General features: G+C 44.4%; 2 long non-coding RNA genes across 2 annotated transcripts; one reads left to right on the top strand and one right to left on the bottom strand.

The window, feature by feature from the left end:
• The first annotated feature begins 1,784 nt into the window (after positions 1–1,784).
• On the top strand, positions 1,785–12,192 carry LOC125944656 (uncharacterized). Its single transcript, XR_007466331.1, has 3 exons — positions 1,785–4,070; positions 6,970–7,001; positions 9,992–12,192. It is a non-coding gene; the product is annotated as an uncharacterized LOC125944656 (long non-coding RNA).
• LOC125944658 (uncharacterized) lies at positions 7,014–17,415 on the bottom strand. Its single transcript, XR_007466332.1, has 3 exons — positions 17,318–17,415; positions 14,173–14,265; positions 7,014–7,834 (listed from the first exon to the last, which is right to left on the bottom strand). It is a non-coding gene; the product is annotated as an uncharacterized LOC125944658 (long non-coding RNA).
• Positions 17,416–17,857: the final 442 nt, after the last annotated feature.

Genomic DNA, 17,857 nt, shown 5'->3' with positions numbered 1-17,857 from the left:
ACGGCTAAGTGCGTCAGCCATCGCCGCGTGTTTTAGAGTAAACACTTTACTCAACGCAAGAACATCTGAGATCACTGCAAGAAACATGTGGAGGGGTGACAAATGAGGCATGCGGTGACGTCCCTTCGTTGGAAAGTGTTTGAGACCGAAAGAATCGCAGCGTGACGACGTGTGTACAAGTTCCCGAGTACGTGGATTTGTCGTTAGAAAACGCGAAAGGTAAAATTACGCTGTATAATGGGGTTCGTTAGTTGTCTTTCTTGTTTTTTCAGATATTCTACGAGAATGCACAAAACCGTGAGCCGAGGGTTTCGGTCGATGACTGTATACAAGGTGTTTAAAATCGTGTTTAATGTGAGTAAATGTGTGGTGGGCGCTGTTAAACGTTTGCAGCTTCTCTTGAGTGAATTACCGCTGCGGTGTTGCAGACTGTGTAGCAAACCGAATAAACTAGTGCTCGTGTTTAGTTAAATCGAATGTTGTTGCATTGAATGACAAAAATGTTGAGTGCTAAATATTTCCCGCTGATAAAATCCCAACACGGCATGCCTAAGTTTGTGCACCAGAAGGTCCCAGAGCAGCAGTGCAGCCATGTTTTTGTTAATCCAAATGTTAGCATGTCTTGAGATGACTCACATTTATAACACAGCCAGTCTTGGGGATATCTGCAGGAATAGTATAGATGTAGTACATTGGAGTCGGGCGAAAATTTGTCCAATATAGTGCAGTAATAGGTAAACAGGTGTCACAGTACAAAAGATTGTCAACCAGGTAATGGTTACACTGAGCTGTAACACAGACGTTGCCCTTATATGGACAATATCTCATGAGGGTGATCTCAGCATCATTTGCTTTCAAAATTTGAGAGGCATTTGCAATATTCATTAACTAATATCACTACATAGTCAGCATACACTCTTTAATTGTGCATGCTTACACCCTCACAATCAAAAACTATTTTGCTGTTTGTGGCTACCATGCAGAAAGGGCTGCTCATACTCAATTATCTAGTAGTGCATCAAATGGAAGGCCAATTCAGTGATGTTAAAGCTCTTTTACAAACTGCTTACTCGAGGGGAACAAAGAGAGGTCAGGACTTTTAATCATCACATGCAGAATCCGATCTCTGGTCCTCTTAAGCTGTTGTGCTCCCCACTGAATTTTGTTGAGTAAACATTGTAAATGGCTCAAGTTCTTCATGCTTACATGCAGCACAAATGATGAGGACAAAATTACTTATTTTAATACAGCCAATGAGCTCTTTCTCAATAGAGAAGCCCTTCTTAAAAACGTTTTCCTGCTGTACCTCAGTTAATCATGTCACATGGGTTTGATTCTTTTGAGCAACTAATGTGATCAGGATGGCTTAAACTCGAATATTCTTCACTCCGTTTACAACAAAGGTCTTCATTTTTTCTTGGCTTGAATTATTCCACTGAAAAACTGGTGATAAATCCAACAGAAACCATGTGTCATAGACACCTGCAAGTTCCTTCCAGTGACATCAGTTCGGCTGCTCTCACAGTTCCAAGAAGTTCCAGTTGCGAAAGTGTCAGCATTTTCACATCTGCTAGTTAGTTTGACCTTGTACAAATAACATTGCCGCAAGGCAGTTTGTATAGCGATTTTTGTGTCCTGTGCAGTGCTCTCAAAGTTGTGCATGGTATATATATATATATATGCAAAGCACGCAAATATTTTCATGTTATTAGAAGAAAGTGGGGCGTGCACACACAGATAAAGAAGACGGAGACAGACAACTCAAGTTTTGCAGGGCAGTGCGTTGGGTGAGTTGGTGCATAGCTAAACGCATGAATTGTGGTGCAAGGTTGAAAAAAAAAGTAAAGCCAAAAAGGAGACAGGATAGGGTGCCAAACTTTCAACTAGTTTTAGTTCTAGCACATCACCAAAATATATCTATTTCCAAAAAAATATGTGCACAAAGACATGGTGCAGCACGTGTCACAAGCTACCTCACTGCATTATCTAAAAACGAACATTCACTTTTGTAGAGGTCAACAAAGGGCACACTGATACAACCATCACCCTTCTTCCTTATGTGATATGCCTCGAGCAATTCACGTGCTAACACTACTCTGCTTCTTCCTACCACACGTGTCGTCAAACCATGGAGCACAGCCATGCGAGGAACAATGGAACGGCAGGTGTGAACCCACACCATTTTAATCAATAAAACATGCTCTTTTAGGCGGTCATTAACACAGCGGCCTGTTTGGCCTGTATAAGACTTGCCACAGCTCAACGGAATTTCATATACGACGCCCACCATGCAACGCAGTACGGGTGGTTTTCTCGGCCCCTAAAGTTGTCTAAGCTTTGCGCCCGCATTTCTTCCCAAAAGCCCAAGCTTCCGTGCGGAAAGAAGCATGCCAGTAAGCCAGAGTAAGCAAGCTTCTTTAGTATTGCTTAAACTGGGCATTAGATGAGCTGTGGGTAGGTATAAACATCTGTGTTGCAATCTTGCATTTCCCTTGTATTCCTTTGGGTGGTTGGTTGGTTATTCACTTTCTTACTTTCTGCAATTACTTTGTGCTGCAGACCTCTGTCTTCAGTACTTCAAGTTATACTTTCATGTGGCAGGTATTTTCCATAGCTATAGCTGTCCACAACAAGGTGCTCAACTGAAGATCTGACGCGTATGTTCATAACTATTTTTCTGCAATGTCCGAGTATACCTTTACTGTTTGCTAAAGTAAAGTTTAAGTGAAGTAAATGAGTAATTGGCAGACTGGAATTTGTTTTCAGTCTGTGAAGCCACTGATGGTGAGTTTTCCTACACACTTGTGAGAGAGAGGGGGGGGATGGTGACTTAAACTCTATAAACCGTTTCCCGTGGCTGAAATTGCCAATGTTAAGTCGCTGCTTGTTGCGTAGAGACTCCACATAGAGATCCTAAGAGGGATGCCACTCATAAAAACTGCAGTCAAATTCGACAATTCGTAGCTTGGCTGTCTTGACTGTAGGTCCGACATGTCTATACTCTTTTCTTGGTGGCTCTATTCGTTAGATTAACCACATTAGTGGAAGCAACCATGTTCTAAACTTCTATATGGCAATACTTCTGAGTTTGTTAGACAAAAGGACTCTAGGTAGCTCTTTATTGATTACTGTTCTGCTTTGAAATTGTCATTGCCTGTCTGTTCTATGACATTGTTAATAAAGCTGTTGCGAAGCGGGATCTTTCCTTTCAAAGGGGCAGAATTAATGTCTTGCACTTCACGAACAGCTTGCAACATAATGTTGATGTCATTCATGACTTTCAAGCAGCTCGGGCTTGTCTCTGCTTTCTCCTGCATGGATTCATTTGATGAAGGCCTTGAATGCAGAATCATTGTGGTACATGATTGAAAGTGTGTCAGTTCTTCAGGTAGAGAAGCCGGTAGGTATAGCACATTCATTCCCCAAACCGGGATATGCTGGCATTCATCAGTTTTGTCCAGCATTGCCTACAAATTTTGGGGAAAATAATATGCGAGATTTCTCACTGATTTTGTTTGTATTTCATAGTGCTGGGGATTTCAGTATATAACTGGTGTTGGTCTGAAGTACCGATTGACACAAATTGTGTGATTGCATTATGTGCGCTGTGGCAAATAATTAAACTGTTAATTAGTGCTTGATTAAGCACTACAAGCAAGTACTGTGCCTTGAAGTTATGATCTGCACTGAAAATTACATAGTCTGCATAACATATACAATACCTTATGTATTATTATATTGGGAAAAAAGTACTTAACCTATTTTATGTGTAAAAATGCGCATCATTTTACTTTTACTTTTTTATCATACTTCTGAGCACGAAGCGGCGGCCGCATCGCCATGGACACTAGTCGTGAGCAAAACACGGTAATGGCGGCAACAGAAAGTCGGATTGAAGTGTAAAGTGAGGTTTCTTTTCAGTATTTTTACGCATTCTCTAAACTTCTGAACGTGTTTTAACACGTGTGCAAGTGCAGCGGCTTATTCCGCTACTGATTTTTGTATGAATATTGCTTTGACCGGCAATGCTTGTCCACTGCGTCTGGCTTCTTATTCTATGACTGGGTCAGGTAAGACATGCTCCGAGCAACCTGCAAAATTCGTGTTCTAAACTTGTTGAATGAAGCGAGAATGCTTCGCGAAATCTGCAGATACGAGTAAGTGTGGTCAAGAAAACGACTGCTTGTCGATGTGTGCATTCGAGGCAATTGATGAGGCTGATGGGCAACTGCTTTCCCGTGGACATCTGACGAGTACTACGCTTCTGCTGCTGTTAAAAATACGACTATTCACTGTCCATGAGTTTCCTCATGCGATATGAGCACCTGAGAATACGTGTCGTCAACTGACGCTTAGCCCTCCTACCGTTTTGTCTGTTGTCTGTCGCGGAGTTTCCACACTCACGTAAGCACTTGGATCAATGGTGGGCCTACTTCGTTTGTAAACTTATGTGCTAAATGTCTGTATTCTGTTGCTACTTACGATACTGGCAGGTGCATGGAAAACTAACAAGTCGACGATATTGCGGTCACGAATGTAATCAACATTAGGAGGCCGTAGATCTGCAGCGAATAAATTGCCAAACGTACGCGAAGATACTTGCTTTTCAGTTTAGGTATTTCATTTTATTCCCTGGAGTACTTCCATCTTGGCCTTATCCAAGTCCTACCATTCGAATGCCGAGATTTTATTGAACACTTCGTTCTTCCACCAGGCCAGACTCAAGGCTGTGGCGTGCTTACAATCTCGCAGCTTTGCCCTACTGCTATCCTCTTCAAACCAACGCACACAATTGTCACCACACTTTTCACTAAAAATTATCACCACAACCAGCTTCCGTATGCAGAATAATATTCTTTGTAATGCTGACTCATTAACTGTATTCAGCTGTTCATACACTTGCACAGTAGAACCTGGCAAGTGCACATTACACTAAAGCTATGTCTGCATCACATTAGCTTCTCGGGCTCCATTCTATTTGAGAGCATTCTGGAAGGCTCCAGTGCTCTGTGAGAAACACTGGATACGAAGCTTTGGTGTAGATGCTTGCGCTTATGCTAAATGTGTTGTGTCATGTAATGTTGCATTGTAGATACTATTTTATGTTAAGTATACGCTGTGCTAATGGCAATAATGTGTTCAAGCAATACACGATAATGAATTAAGCTTTCTTTATTTATTGATTGAAATTAAAGTCACTGCTTCACATTTCAGCATATCCATACCCGCAACTGCTTCCAACTCACTAAATACTGAGAGGTTGTCGGTGTCACAGTGCAAATAGAATTGGAAGTATGAGCATATGTACGAAGAAGTATGAAATTTAACGTTTGAATTTTAACATGTCAAAAACTCTTTGCATGGACACAATCGACTCTACCTTCCAACCAAGATTTGGTAAATGTCTTTTAGGGTCCCGCTGACCTACAAGAATAAACTCCCATATGTTGATGTCACAGCTGTTCTGTGTGCTTGCCTTCTCTGTGCCACAGTTGTGCAAGAGATTACTTATGTCTACTTAGCACCAAACCTGGAGAAGGAAGCTAAGTCCACATACTACAGCTGTAATGCAATAGCATGATGTTTCAGGATCCATATAGATCCCTTGTTAGCAGATATTTCTGGCGGCGTCTCAAGCAGCACAAAAATGTCGCCAAAGGCCACACAGTTACAAATGCCCTCGCAGAGCATGCCGAGACGACGAGTCAGAAGATAAACTAGTACAACGCCCGCATCGTGGCCACAGAGAAGAAATGGACAATAAGGCTCCATCTCGAATCACTAATAATTCAAACAAGTAAAACAATCAATAGATCATCTAACATTTTAAACCACATGTACTTCCGAACTTTGCATCATGCACTCAATGCTACTTAAGAACCATCAAGAACCTTCTCAGCAGACATTCCTTTATGAACAAGGGATTCCTGTGGATACCGAAACGCTATTTTATTTTTGTTTCGGCCATGGTCAATGACTTCGTCCATATTTAACAATGATCTTACCTGACCAGACTATCCTGTCGAACTCTCGACTACGGTGCAATACCTCGTTTTGAGATGTACCTCACTGAGGCCCCCCTGCATGAATAATTTTAATCCCAGATGGTAGTTAGGTGTAATTGTAGTCCCACCAGCTACAAAAGCCATGTTCACTTCTTTTTTTTTACATCATTACCACTTGAAAAAAAAAAACTAAATTCTGGCAGAGCAGCGAGACCAAATTTCTCCTGCACTACATATTTTTTATGTATGCTCTCCAATAAGCATACCATTTTGAATATGTTTGTGGCATTTATTTAGTATAGCGATTCCATCAATCGGTTTCTAAAATTTCGCACATTGGTAAAAATTGAGCCCAAGCTCTCGGGTCAGAATCGTTGACTTGCAGTAATCTGTGTCTGCTGTCCGCTCAAGGAATAGGAGTGACGGATAGCAGTGTGGGCATTTCTGGTGACAAATTAAAAAAAAACTGCATAAGCTCACCAGTGTGATTGAGGCATCTTGTAAAAAATTAACAATGCCTGATGCACAAGATTTCAACATTCCTCGTTAATATGGCAATTTGAGTACTTGGCGTTAGTTCATGCTTGAACAGGTATAAAGCGCTTGTGTAGTGTTCGCTCATTTTTTTTTTTTTTCACTTTTCACCCACTGCAACACTCCTCCCTGACAGCAGTCTTTGAGGTCTTGAGTGACCAGAAAAAGGTTGCCCCCCCTGAAGTGGTTGTATGTGAACACATTCTTCAGCTTGCATTCGGTGTTTGGGAACAGCTTTCAAAATTTTTTAAGTACAACTTATGTCCTGAAACAAATATTAAAGAAAGCATTGCATAACAAATTATATTAACTAAGTGCTGTGCAAAAAGCTATTCTGAGAAGCCTGTTGGCCAAATATGTATGCAACGCCTTTTTTGATTGTTGCATGAAATGTCCTGTACAGGTGCAAGGCACATTCCATTTTTTGCAGATCCTGAAATTCGCGTGCTTGCCAACACAAAGGTAACTGCAGTGCCGTCATAACTCATAAATGTTATCAACCTTGTCAATTGCATTTGGTGGCTGAAGTGCACTTTGTGTACTTCAGTGCACTGAAAACAGAATGGTTTGATTCCTTAGAATTTTCAAACTTACATTCTGAATTAATGAGCTTGAATTGTCCAAACATTTCTGTGCTGTAATACAGCCCTGCATGTCTTTTTATATCAAGAATGTGTTCATATGTACGTCTAGAAGAAAAAAAAACGACAGTTTGCAGTGGTCAAATGCTTTTATTCTGAACACTGACGTTGCACGAAACATAGTACATATGAAGTCTAGCTGCAAGAAAGTTGCTTCCTAATGTCAAAACTGGTGTTACTACAGCTAGTGGGATTTATGCTCGCCACCATTGCAAAGTGGCAGATTATCCCATCCACGAGTACTGCTAATGGTATTTTTTCTGTATGGGAGAACTAATTACCTTGAAATAATTGCCATGTGCTATTTTTCCAAAGGGTGGCTGCAGTAAATTCAGCAGAATGTAATGGGTGAAGATAGCTGGGATCACATCAGCAAATGCCGACACAGGGGCACTCAACTAATGGGATATGCCCGACTGTTTCAAGCAGGCATGTGCACCGGATGTTGGGTTTCTTTTCCACACATGCATCATACAAGAGATTCACAGCCTTGCATCCAGTGAAAATGCTGATGAAATCATTGAATCCGTCACAACCCACTGCATATGCTGTCTGAGGTGCCTCACGTGGTTGACTTTATTCCGCCGTGCTGTTTCATTAAAAGCACTGGTCGTTACAGAGTGGGCATGGTATCCATTAGCTGTTCAGATGCACCTAAGTGGGTGGAAAAAAAAGACAGTTAAAGCCATATAACTTGCAGCTCATGCTGTGTGCATTCAATACGCACGAATGGCAGCGACCGGGCAGCACGTCTTGTTGGTGCACTCTGTAGCGCGGACAAGAATGCGCATACTGTTGCAAGTGTGCACCAAATAAATGGTCTCGTACACTGTCGTGTGTTGCTGCAACCCTTCCAGAGTAAGAGAAGGTAAGCTAAAGACGAAGTAGCAGAGTTCTGTCAGCATTTTCTAAGGAGTGCACACGCATGCCCGATAAAGCCAGGGAACTTTAGAACAGTGACAACACAATGGATTTCCCGTGTCAACGTGCACAGAACGCGGTGGATCTTTACAAATTCAAGTTTTGTTCTCGGCCCTTTTTAGCGAGTATGTCAACCATCGGTCATTTGACTATGCCTATTTGTCTCGTGCAAGCGTGTCGGATCGCGTTCATGCGCATTTTTCACTGGTTTTCCAAGCACAGATGTAGCAAATTGTTTACATAAAATCTGCGCTAGTATCACTTCTAGCTTGTGCGTGTCACTGCGTAGTCTAATTTTAAACCGCAGTATGCAAACAAGGCTCCGCTTTACTGCATTTTTGTGTTGTAGGCTGCCCGTAAGAACTCTGCCATCTCCACGACCTCTTGCTTAGCAGCAGAACACCACATCCATGGAGCCACCATAGGGGGGTCACAATTATATTTTGTCTAGTGGATTACTTCCCAAGCTCAAGGCATATTCAACTTCAATGCGCGGTTTGTATCGACCCAAAGTTACAGTTCATTATCAGCAGATAATTGAGCAAGCAGTGGAAATGAACAATTTCAAGGTGGAGCCGATTCTACACATATGGCACATGCCTTATTGACCGAAGCATACTTGCTACAAGACAATCCTTTTGCTTAAAAAAATATGAAAAAATTTTCCATTACTTCAGAGCTCCTATAGCTTCATGGTTGTTTGGAACTGCAAACACAAAAAGAACAGTCTGAACGAGACAATGAGTGCAAGTTCTTCATTGTGCGTTTGCGCTTTCAAACAACGGATGAACCTATACCAACTGTCCCGGTTATGCACTTTCCTGCTACAGCTTGTGTTCAATAAGAATGGTGGCGGCACACATGTAGATAGCAAACACAATGGCAGGCTTCTAAGATTAACTGCATGAAAACCTAGTCCATCATGAAATTTACTCATGAAAGTTGCAGTTTTACAGGCATCTTTTGCAGTCATAGTACTAAGACTATGGCTAAAGTACTATCGACCAAAAAGTTTACGGACTCTCGGCAAACGCTTAATATCCGAGCAGCCTTTAAAAGTAGCCAGTAAAACCGCACATCACAATGTTGTTCACATATACCAGTAGAGGCGGGAAATGGGAATACCAGGCTGCGGAGACATTCAGCTTTTTGTCAGGTCCCTTGGTCTGTAAACTTTTGGTCGATAGTACATTGTGGTGTGTTCCCAAGGCCACTATTGTCGTTTGAAGGGTTAGGCATCAGAAATGGCCACAAGAGATATTTTCTATGCCTAACCTTTCAAACAATGCGTGAACCCTTACCAGCTTGCTCAGCTTTCTGTTCTAAGTTGCATTGTTTTGCTTGCATCTGGACTAAATCTGGTCCCACAGCCCTATGACCCTGCTAAGCACCAAAAATGATGCAAAATTAATACATGTAAGCCGATTACTCCATGGTGGCAACACTCAGGGATGCGCTTATGTTCTTGCTGTAAACGTAAGAGTTTTAGATTAAAGGATGCAAGCGGCACTGCGCACCTGCAGGACCTAACATGTGCTTGGTTCTTTGGGGTGGCTGACTTAGAAGAAATATTGCTGAAACATTGCAAACTGAGACGAAGCAAGCCAAGACATGCTTTCATAAAACAATCGGCGCTGAACAGGCCGACACGATTTGATTTTTCAATCTGATGACAGCATTTCACAATGCATGTTGACGTCATCTTCCGAGAAATGAAGGCGACAAAATGCTGATCACGGTGCACTTCCACAGCAAACATCCTGTGCCAGACGGTAAAATTTCTAGCCTTTGGGATTGGTTTGGCTCAGCTTTAATTGCCACCTATGCATGTATACATTGTTTGCTTCCTGTCAAAGATCTTTAGCATGAGTTAAGTTTCTTCTCCCCCAGGTCTTCCAGGCAGACGATTCTTCAGAGAGTCCTCGTAGTCGTCCGGTGACACTTTGCACTCAGGGAGGCCAACTTAGGAATACATCGGTTTATTGTAGGACAAAGTAGCATACATCGACGAGCGGCGGCTGATTATCGGCTGGCTCCTTCCCTCTTCATCTCTACACACTTTTTTAAGGGATCATCAACAATACACGCTGTACCCGCCCCCATTTTCTAGTCCGGTTTTTGGAACACGCAGACCAACATCACTTAAACGAACACCACATGGCCCTCTTGCTTGAAGTTCACACGCCTCAGTGCAGTTGCCCCGGTGCAATGGCAAGCCCCGCGAACACATAAATCACCCCTCGAGCCACTAACCCTGGACATGCCGCAGAATCACACTTGAGCATGACATTGCCGTCAAGTTTCCCGTTACATACGTATGCTAGACGACGTAAACTGTCTCCCACACCGCAAAGGGAATGCCGCCACCCCCGGCAGTGCCTGTGTTTATGTTAGCCCCCAAGAATGCGCCTATATGCCACTGAGTGATATGCGCGCGGTGAGGTGGCTGCTTCGCTTCTCGTTATGTACGCTTCTCCGTTAAATGACCGTATATCTTGGACACCGCAGTGGAAGTGCACTATCCCTAGCGGTCCCGGTCACTGTTCTAAGAACCCAAACGACGTCAGCTGTGAAAGAATAAACAACCTGCGTTAGTGTCATGCATGTGGCCCCCGGGCTCCAACTTGGGCCAACTTAACTGCATGTAAATAAACTATTTTCATGAAACTATTGTCTTTTTATTTGCAATTCTATGGTTAGCTTTATATATTAAAAAATGCTACCACCACCTTGACTACGTGCTGCGAGTGCGTGTGGCTTGCTTGCATTTGGGGATGCAAAGCTATAATGCTTTTTTGCTTGGGCACGCAACCACACACATACTAAAAGATAGGGACTCCTGAATGCTTCGATAGCACAATCTAAAGCTCTCATTTATGTTACTGCATAATCTTATTTGTGATATGTACTATCACAATGGCATAACAGCAAAGCACATGGCTTTCGATACATGCTCCACATGCGCAGATATGGTGCTTGCGGCTTTGGCACCACAGCGCTTGAAAAAGGTGTCCTTCACAGGACACATTCGGGGAGTTATGCCCCCACCTACTCGATATACATGGGTCTAGCCCACAACGAGACCAACAAGGTGACAATAGCAGGGTGGGCCATCATGCTAGCTAGGAGGACTTCGGTCTGAGGATGACTTGACGTGAATGGGTACAGGATTTGTAGCGACCTGGTCATGGATGGTGGTTCTGCAAGCCAGTATGTGGTGCTACACCCAGTGTGAGTAAGGCACTCTTGGGCAAGGTGCTCAGCGGATCTGTTTGGCAGGACACAAGTATTGCAGCGGTGGCGAAATGGTCGAGCGTCTTCCTCGTATGCAGGGAGGTACTTGGTTAGAATCCCAGTGCCACTGGGAACCTATCAGATTTTTATTGGGTAGAGATGTCCTCCGGCTTGGTGCTCAGTTGTTTGTAGGAGTTTTCATGTCGAAAGGGGCGCTATAGAGATTTGAAAGGTGCCCCTTGTCTCACCACAACGATGGTGACCCAGACGAGCATTTGCCACTGCTGTGGGAGGCTGAGTAGCGCTGCCGCCTGGTACCCACCGGTAAAATAGGTATAACTGTGCTTCCGGTCAGGTGCTCAGCCATTACGGGATACTTGGAAAGGGGTGTTTCTTTCCAATCCAAGGGCATCCCCACCTAACAGCTGCATTAGGATGCCACACAGGAAACTGCTGCCGTGGAAGCAGCCCAGACCCATTTTCTTTAACCCTTGGAGGGCCCCTTGCAAGATGAGAACTCGTAGAAGGTGCCGAGCACTGGGCCAGGGGACACCTATACCCATTAGAACTGGCGAGTTTCTGGCAGTGAACAGCGGATGATAAGAGTGGTATAGAATCGAACGGAAGGAATAATCTATATTATCCTGGCCCAGGGACGGGGGGGGGTATTCTGTAAGAGTCCACCTAGTGGACTGTCCACTTCGGCTGTCGCCATTAGCGCCAGCTTCACGAGCACGAAGGTGCCAGCCAGTCTCCTTCGCGCTCGTGAAGCTGGAGCCAATGGCGACAGGTGAAGTGGACAGTCCAGGTGAACTCTTACAGAATACCCCCCTAGATCTCAGTTATTGTGCAGATATCAGCAACACGGATTCTTTATTAGAGACAGATTGACTGTCAGGTTTTCCACTAGTGTCGTTGCTGACACAAATGAAATGTGTCGTATATATCCTGAAACACTTATGATTGGAATGGTGTGGCAATTTTGAATAATGTGTGCAAACTGTTTCAGGAAAATGTGTGGGAAGGTAGACGGTTGAGTGTTCTTGCTAGGTGCCAGTATGTTGTTTGTAGCGGGTTCACATTCAAGGTTTTTCACAATGTCATGCACCAGGCACAATTTAAAATATATATGCTACGTCCATGCTAATTCCAAGTCAACTCGCGTTGCACCAGAGGTAACGAATATAAAGCAATGAACAAGATGGCCATGCCATTTAAGGTGTCAAAACATTGCTTAAATAAAAATGCGCTGAGATTTTCCTGCGTTGTTTTGTTTTCCACAGACCCAACACTACAAGATCTTGCATCTAAAATATGTTGGACATAATTGTGCGATAAACTAGGGCACATTATACAACTTGTTTTAAAAAATAATGAAGAAATTATGAGAAGTTGTTCACTTCCCATTTAAGATCAAAGTAGAGACAAGCAAGCATGCGTTATTGAATTCGTCTTCATGTTGCCTTCACTCAATGCTATGCACATCTCATTGGTTATACTGACAGACTGAGCCACAATTCTATAGCACGGCCTTTTCGCATTCATGTGTGGTCAGGGCCGGTATTTTGTAGCGATGCCTTCCCAGTAATAATGCCTTTTCGCGCTTTGTCAGTGGTCAGAGCGACGGTCCACTGGCATTATCAACGGGCTCAGCCGGCCGTGAGCAGTGGATGATAAGACTATTATAGAATAAGTCATAAGGCATTGCTACAAAATCGCGGCCCTGAGCAACACGCTGTCACTCTGACCACTCACGAATGCAAAAAGCCATTAGTACTGGAAAAGGAATCGTTACAAAATCTTATCCCTCAACTGTAAATACTGCCACATGCCTCAGATTCTGCAGCACATTTTTGCGACATCTGTTACTAGTTGCGAGAGCAGCAGATGGTGCCCTCTGTGCTCGCAAGCAACAAAGGCAAAGATTATCAGAAGCTGAAATTCTGGGTGCTTACCGTGACAGCATTGCAGCAAGAAATAGCTACGAGTGCTGTTCTAGACTATTTGCAGAACACAGGACTATACTTGAGGTTTAGAGAGACCACTGCGTTATGTGATTATTGTGCACATGTGATCCTTTTTTTCCTCAACACCTTTAAAGACTTTTTTTTCCCCTTTGCACCTTCCCCTTAGCAGAGTATCAGGCAAGAATATACTAGTTCAGGCTCACCTCTGCTTTTCATTCCTACGAAATAAATTTTCCCTCTCGCTTGTCAGCTATGAGAACATGGTTATTTGGTACAAATATCTGCGCCCCTGTAGCAGCTGCTGTTCATGATCAATTTGGGTGCAAGATTATTTACTGTCGTCTTGTAACATATTACATTTAATGTAAACTGTTGCTGCATACATTTCTGGCTCGTAAGCCGCTGTGAAGCGGGCAGGTGTAGTAGAATATGAAAACTAATCAGCCAGTAATTTTTCTTTTCAAGTGCTCGTAAGATTGCATTTTAAGTAATTCAGATTTTACAAAGGACATATCTGCAGCTTTTTTTTTTATGTAATCAATGACCAAGGTAAACAGTAAATCATTCAATGCAGCGTGCATACATCAGCGCATTGTTTACGTGTCATTAAAGACACGAACTTGCACTCACATCAAGAGATGCGCTAGCACTGACAAATTTGAAAACATATGTTAGCTCGCGACGATTGGGTGTTGCAGAAGATAGCAATGCGAGGGCCATGAAGTCACGATCGCAGTCTCTACTTCAATCGCATGCCGCAAAAAAAAAAAAAAAAAAAAAAAAAAAAAAAAAAAAAAAGGAGAAGAAGAAGGTATGGGTCGCATGCACGCGAATTGGCAGCGTAAATAAGCGATGGTTTTTCCAACTCACCATTGCGTCGGCATTTTCAGTGTCGAAGCAGCTTACGTATCTTGAAAGTGAAATGGCAGGGCTCACGTCGTGCTACAGCTGAAGGAGCAAGGCCTAAAATTAGAAAAAAAATGAAAGTGCATCGCCGCTTTATGTCACAAGTTGCAGTTTCGGCAGACGTACAGTCAACCACAAAAGTTTGCGGACCACGCGAGCGCGTGCCAGACTGCCTATCCGCGCCACCTAGCGGTACGCCACCTAGCGGCGACAGGGGCGCTCTCCCGGATATGAGCCCTGTTGGTACTCGCCTGCCTGTTAATTTTTTATTCCCGTGCATGACATTGTTAGTTCGTTGTGTTGACGCAGAGCGCTGTCTGCGATAAGACCGCCACATATCTGGCTTGATAGCAGTATCGGAGCAATCACTGCAACCTTTGTCGACTGGTGTGCCAGTGGGTAGATAAGTTTCACGAAGCGCTGCGACGATTTTTTTACGCGACGTTTACTGGCGCACTTTGGTTGGCAGCATCTTGGTCCAATGAGTGTTGCTGCTTCTGCGTCTTGAGAGAAAGGATAGGGAGGTGTTTCACTGTCATCAAAAATTAAGAAAAAGCGGATGCATAGAAAATTTTCTTTCACACATAGGCGCATCTTCGCATCAGTCGCTGAAAACGTAGTAGACTTGCTTCAGGCCACGTGGTGATTGCCTATTTGGAAAGATGCCGCTGCGTGTTCCACTTGACGAAAGAAGGCACATTGTGCGTTTATTTATAGAGGGAATACATCAGCGCGAAATCTGCCGCCGAACCAACAGGAGCCGGACTGCCGTGAATAGGATTATTCAAGCTTTCCGCGACGATGACAGATTCACAGATATGGAGCGCAGTGGGCGTCCAAGGGCCACGACTGAGGAAGAGGACCGCCTGATTACGGCCGCCATCGTGGCTGATCCTTTTCAAAGTGCAGAGGATATCCGAGAAGCGCTCTCGCTCACGGTATCGTCTGAGACTGTAAGAAGAAGGCTGAGTGAGCTTGGCCTGCAGTCTTTCGTAGCAGCACAGAAGCCCTGCCTCTCAGACAGCCAGCTACAAGAACGACTCATGTTCGCTACAGCAATGAAAGATTGGACAACAGAGAAATGGGGCGATGTCATCTTTAGCGACGAGTCAACTTTTTCCACGCGCTGGGACCAACGGAAGCGGGTTTGGCGTCCACTAAACTGCAGGTGTGTTTACAGTGTATTGGCAGTTAATTCACGAAGCTAATTCTGCATCACAACATGTTTCACGTAAAATGAGCTTTTGGACATTACGAGATTTTTCTGTAGTGGTATTATGTTGAAAACATTAACGATTGTTTCATAGTACTACTTACTCTGAAGCTAATTAAAAGCTGCCAGTGGGTCTTTCAGTACTATCTAATGATGTTTGCACGTTTTCTATTGCAACTCTATAACAGCATTATAAAGTTCATACGCAAGAGGAATCACAACATTTTTAGACGCGCCGCTGGAACCCAATTGTATGCTATTTCTTGCAGATATCTGCCTAATTACACACAGAGTGTTCTATCCAGTGGACGGTGTTCCGTGAGCGTGTGGGGAGCAATCAGCAAAGATGGTCCTTGTTCCCCTTGTGCGTCTGGAAGGGCCCTTCACTGCGTCACGGTACTGCGACGTCATCACTAGACACCTCGTTCCGTATGCGCTGGACGGTCCCTTCAGCGACGGCTGCTATTTTTTTCAACACGACCGCAGCCCGATCCATAAAGCACGTATCGTCCAGTCATTGCTAGAAGAACATGCTGTTTGCCAGCTTGAGTGGCCTCCATGTGGCGCCGACTAGAATCCCATAGAAAATGTCTGGGGCATGTTGAAGAAACGGCTGTCCACACGAGCCAACCGCGGCCGCACGGCCGATACGCTGTGGCAAGCGATCGCACAAGAATGGGAAAGCCTGCGCGGTCGACCGGAGATTACTGAATCTTTGTACGAGTCGATGCCCACACGCATCAATAAGGTGCTAGAAAACGGCGGACATTTCACTTCCTACTAGATCATTGAGAGACCTATGTTTCATGACACTTCTGTAAATGTCTTGTGAATAAATTCATCCCCTTCAGACACGAATTATGATGCACTGTCTGCAAATGCGTCAAATGCGCATGGCATCATTTCAAGACGCTCACTATTACATTCCAAGAAAGAAGACGAAGCAATGTGCTGTTTTGTGCGAGTTTCAGTAAAAAAATTAATTAGCGTATAACTCATTATCTAATTATTCTGAAATCCGTCAGCTTCAATGCTTGCATAAAAAGAATCAACTATTAGGCCCGAAACGCATGCACACTTGCTTTTTCGGTTGTATTCGTGTCGACCGGAGAAAAAAAATACTCTTGACGTTGGTCTTGGAACGCGGCACGTCGAACGATTGTCTAACATGGTAGTGTCTCCAGCAAAGTGATCATCTGCAGCAATACGCAGGACAATGAAGTTAACTGACCGCTAGTTGTCCCATCAGGAAGCGGACACGAATGTGCACACTGAGTTTTAGGTCATTTAAAGAAACACGTGGCGTGGGACGCGCCTCCGAAGTTCGAGTCCCCAAACGAGGACGCAGTGTCGCAAAGGGTTATAAAAAGAGTCATCGCACCCGATTATTTCTTATTTTTCTAAATGTAACCACTATAGCAGCGCGGTGGTTCGGGCTTTGCGCAGCAAAACCTGGGCGCAGGCGATCAAATCCCGGCCGCTACTGTCACTTAGCGATGGGGGAGGAACGGAAAAATTCTGCCTACTGACTAAGCATCTGTGTCCCACGGCTGCCTCACCGCTCACTCACGCACTCACGAAAAAAAAAAAAAACAGCGTGGCTACGCGAAAATAGAACTGATAACAGCCGAAGAATACGCTGTCTGATTACTTGTACTGATATTCTGCTCTCAAAATATAAGCAAGTAGCCCTGGCTAACAAAGAGCGCGTCACGTTGAAAGAGATAGGTAGAAAATATTTGCGCACAGTGCGAAAATAAACAGGCCATAGATTTAAGGAGGGATGCGTCTTCAACGTAGCGCTGCTGTCGATCGCTGGTGACGTAGCGGAAGTGTCGCGAAGAGGCTCTTGGCCACGCGCTCGCGTGGTCCGCAAACTTTTGTGGTTGACTGTACCTTGAGGTCGCAGTCCTTTGGGTTGGCGGTAATGCGGTCGACGACGTTCTCACCGCGAATTCTTGTCGGCGGCGTCTTGTATGCGGCCGCTCCCGCGCAACGTGCATGCGTGTGTTGCGCCAGCGGATGCTTCTAGGCACACAGGGTCTGGGGACATGGCAGGCATGGCCGAGGAATCATTCCCTAGCTACTTTCACGCCTACCTAGGGGCAGGGAGTACCTCGCTCACCCCACGTGATATCCGGTTTCGACCCAAACCGGGTACAGCCGCGCTGCGGCGATACGCTTCTGACGCATGGCGGGTCCCCCATTGGTCCCCGGTGCGTGAGCGCGGATTGTTAAAACTGTAAACATGGGGACGTATTCTGCGACGATCTCCTCGGCGATACTATCGCGTAGTGCTCAATCAGCCAATCAGCGCGTGCCTGATGGCGATACTATCGCCGAAAATGATCGTCCCAGAATACGTCCCCTGACTAGCGCAGCACAGCCTCAGAAAAACCCATTCTCAAAGTGCCGACTTCTAACGCGAGCCAAGAC

Source organism: Dermacentor silvarum, chromosome 1 (genome assembly GCF_013339745.2).
Source record: "Dermacentor silvarum isolate Dsil-2018 chromosome 1, BIME_Dsil_1.4, whole genome shotgun sequence".
NCBI classification, from domain to species: Eukaryota; Metazoa; Arthropoda; class Arachnida; order Ixodida; family Ixodidae; genus Dermacentor; species Dermacentor silvarum.
The sequence above is the reverse complement of the archived record's forward strand: the minus strand, read 5'-3'. Positions and strand labels throughout refer to the sequence as shown.